Source organism: Pseudorasbora parva, chromosome 5 (assembly GCF_024679245.1).
Source record: "Pseudorasbora parva isolate DD20220531a chromosome 5, ASM2467924v1, whole genome shotgun sequence".
NCBI lineage: Eukaryota > Metazoa > Chordata > Actinopteri > Cypriniformes > Gobionidae > Pseudorasbora > Pseudorasbora parva.
The window spans coordinates 50,783,726-50,788,114 of NC_090176.1; the positions used below are offsets into that span (position 1 = coordinate 50,783,726).

The 4,389-nt window shown below is 35.3% G+C and overlaps 1 protein-coding gene across 1 annotated transcript in view; it reads left to right on the forward strand.

The window, feature by feature from the left end:
• Positions 1–3,882: 3,882 nt before the first annotated feature.
• Positions 3,883–4,389, forward strand: part of LOC137075753 (E3 ubiquitin-protein ligase SH3RF3-like) — a 171,083-nt gene continuing 170,576 nt past the window's right edge. The window contains exon 1 of the mRNA XM_067444684.1: positions 3,883–4,389. This exon is cut by the window's right edge and continues 372 nt beyond it. The gene's annotated coding sequence lies outside the window, so the exon portion shown is untranslated.

Consider the following 4,389-nt stretch of genomic DNA (forward strand, 5'->3'; position numbering starts at 1 on the left):
TTTATTCAACTCAACTCAATTCAGTTCGATTCAGTCTTTATTCAACTCAATTCAGTTCGATTCAGTCTTTATTCAACTCAACTCAGTTCAGTTCGATTCAATCTTTATTCAACTCAACTCAATTCAGTTCGATTCAGTCTTTATTCAACTCAATTCAGTTCGATTCAGTCTTTATTCAACTCAACTCGATTCAGTTCGATTCAGTCTTTATTCAACTCAACTCGATTCAGTTCGATTCAGTCTTTATTCAACTCAATTCAGTTCGATTCAGTCTTTATTCAACTCAATTCAGTTCGATTCAATCTTTATTCAGCTCAATTCAGTCTCTATACAGAACACAATCGATTCAATGTTGCACACTTGTCAAACTGATAGCGTTACAGTCTTTCAAACTCCAGCTAAGCGAGCTGAATGCAGTCCAACCCTTAAGCAGCACGCGTGTGTGTGACTGCAGATGGCGAGCGCTGCCGGCTCAGGCTGTTTCCTGAGGATCAGATCAGATCAGATCAGATGAGGGTGTGGAGCTGAAGAGATAAAGGCCGCTCAGGTGAGCTTTTCTCTGATGAACAAACCTCCAGTAGCTTTCTGTTCTTCTTGGGTGGTCAGAATGAGAAAGGAAGTGACATCTCCTTCTCTTCACAGGCCATGTGTGTGTGTGTGTGTGTGTGTGTGTGAGTCTCAGTGTGTGAAGTGGGCAGGACTGGACACGCACAACACCTCCTCAGACTCTATGGGTGTGCTGTATTTACTTTCAGATCTGCACACACACACACACACACACACACACACACACACACACACACACACACACACACACACACACACACACACACACACACACACACACACACACACACACACACAGAGAATATAGACTATTTTAACACAACTGCCCTCTTTAAAGTAAAGGCTGCACAATGTTGTTGTTTTTGGTGCAGTAATGCGATGAAGAATTATTTTTGGAACCTTTGAGTGTTTTTTTTTCTTAGTGTGAAGAACATTATAAACATTTAAAGAACATTTATCTCCTAAATAAACCTTTTATGGTTTCATGGATGTTAGAAGTTCTTCATTGAGGACTATTAAAAAAACAAAAACGTTTTCCTCCTTAATACTCCTGTTATTTGATTCCTAATGTAGTGTGATTTCTGCAAAAGTTCAACAGATGGCGCCAGTTCTCCGATTAAAATCATGCATTCAGCATTAAATAAGTGATTGTTTTTACACACGACCATCTGATATGCAGCTACTCACATCTATTAATCGTTTTCAGGTTTATAAAGTTTAAATCTCATTTATAGAGTGCACGAATAACTGAGTTGAGTTATGAACTATAACCAGCAGGTGGCGCTTCAGTAACAGGAAAGAAGCAAATGGATCGATTTATTGATTTATTTTAGTTTATTCAATGCCATGAGAAGAGGTATTACATACTCATAGTATTACAATAATATTAGTTGCCAGGAAATGAAAAAAATAAAATAAAAAATAATTAAAGAACATTAAGTCCATGTTTTCACTATCACTATTTTTGCTTGTTCCAAATGTAGTCATTTACAAAATGTGAAAACTTTGGTTAACATTGAGCTCACTTCTTTTTATGTAGATGATATTTTCCCTAATAAAATCAATAATTGTATAATATGTTGTTGCATCGAATACACATATTTCTATCGTACCCCTACATTTTCTATTAATAAAAGTTTTTAAATCTTTCCAAAACAGTTTGAGTAAATGCAGTGAAAGATCGATTTATTGATTGGAAGTGAATATCTAACAGCCCTGACGTATAGCAGACTGTTCAGGTCTACAGCAGGCTATCTCAATACCACATGCTAACCTTTACCGCTAGCCCGTGACACGGGTCTGTTTGGCGTGTTATTTTCCTCTCATATCTTCAACTTCACTGTGCATTAATTGAAATAATAAAAAGTATGTAGCCTGTTTAAATTGAGCTTAATTGTGTTAGTGTAATATTTCATTAAAATTGTAAGTACTAGTTATATTAGACAAATTAAAAAAAATTACAATAAAGGCTGATCGTTTCAAGATTACAATAATTTTTTTCATAAATATTAACAAAATAATTTGCTAAACAAATTTAGATTTTCTTCTTGCTCTCAAACTCAATTAAAAGTGTTTTAAAACAATAATACAGTACAAAAAAAATCTCCCCAACCTAAATATGCAAACATTTTATGATTTATTGGTGTTAAGTTAACTTTGCAAAGAAAACGTTTATAACTGGATGTCATGATTTCCTGAATGATATAAAAATGGGACTTTTTTTTGGAACAAACAAACAAACAAACAAACATAAACACAAATAATTAGCACATTTCCAAGGCTATGCGGTTGTCGTAAATCATTTCTATTATATTCTGTTCCCAGAGTCATTAAATTACTCATTAAACATTAATTCATTTAAGTAATGCCACAAAGTTTTGCTGGGAAATATAATACTAACAAGATTTGGGTATTTCCGATTGCTATGGCGTTGTTAGGGTGTTGCCATGTGGCAGAAACCTTGTTTTGAGTGGTTGTTAGGGTGTTGCTAAGTGCCCAAATCTCTCGATATGGCTCTTGTAGCCCTCCTTTAATGTGATGTTTTTTTTTTTTTTTACAGTACAGGGACATCAAAACATTTATAAATGGATGTTATGACTTCTTACAAAAAAATCACCAACCTGATGGTGGATTTGGGGCCAAATAACACATTTCTGAGGCGTTGCTATGCAGTCGTTTGCATTATATTCCGTTCGCAAAATCATTAAACATTAAATAATTTAAGTAATGTGACAAAGTTTTGCTGGAAAAAATAAAACACTAGCTAGATTTGGGCGTTTGCAGAAGAAATGCCGATTACTATGACGTCGTTAGGGTGTTGCAATGTGCTATGAGTGGTTGTTAGGGCGTTGCTAAGTGCACAAATCTCTCGATATATATGGCTCTCGTGACCCTCCTTCAATGTGATTTTTTTTAAAGTAGAGGGTCACCAAATCATTTATAACTGGATGTTATGATTTCCTGCAAAACCCACCAACATGACGGTGGATCTGGGCCAAATAACACATTTCCAAGGTGTTGCTGTGCAGTTGTTAAGGTGGTTTCCATTATATTCCTTTCGCAAAATCATTAAGTTACTCATTAAACATTAAATAATTTAAGTAATGCTACAAAAGGTTGCTGGGAAATATAGTTCTAACTAGATATGGGCATTTTCTGAAGAAATGCTGATTACTATGGCATCGTTATGGTGTTCGGTAACCATATCGCTATGGTTGCTAGGAGTGGTTGTTAGGGCGTCGCTAAGTGTACAAATCATATTGCTCTCATGTCCCTCCCTCAATATGATTTTTTATTGATCAATTTTTGATTCTTTATGTAGAGGGACAAAACATTTAACTGGATGTTATAATCCAGTGAATTTGGGTCAAATAACACATTTCCAAGGCGTTGCTATGTGGTTGTTGCGGTTGTTAACCAATAAATAATTAAAGCAACACCATAAAGGTTTGCTGGGAAAATGTATTAGTAACTAGATTTAGGCTGGGTTTTTATTTTTTATTACCGCTGTTTTATATATATATATATATATATATATATATATATATATATATATATATATATATATATATATATATATATATATATATATATATATATATATATATATATATATATATATATATATATATATATTAGAACATATATAGTTAACAAAACATCCAAAATGACAAGACAAAAAAGAAAATACATACATAGTATAAAGTAACATAATAATAATAAAATAAAAAAAAAGGAACACAGCATATAGTTCAATTTTCAAGTAACTTCAGCTCTTTAGCGAATAAAAGAGTATCTCTACATGTTTTGTTATCAATGGAATGAAGAGTCTCAGTATACAGATGAAAATCAGCCATAAAGACCTTCATTTGGACTTTTTCTGAAGAAATGCCGGTTGCTATGACGTCATTAGGGTTGTTGTTAGGGCGTTGCTAAGCACCCAAATCTCTTGCTAAGGCTCTTTTCAGCAGTGTTTTTTTTTTGGTTCAGCAGGTGCATAACGCTCTGTATGATCACTTAGTAAAGCCGCAGAATGATTTGATAAATCTGGAGCACAAACGCAAATCAAGTTCATTCGACAGTATTGTAGGCAAACAGCCCTGATGATGAGGACGCGCGTTTGAACCTCGCGCTTGATGGCGCGTGCGTGCATGACCTCACTATTCCTCACAGCTGTGTGTGTGTGTGAGAGAGAGAGGCAGCAGCAGCAGCAGCAGACGCGCTTCCCAGCGCTCCGTCGGTATGTCTCAAGCCGTTCTCCGTACATTAATATGACCACATGCGGGCCAAGTTGATCCGCGTCAACGACAGCGTTGCGCACCG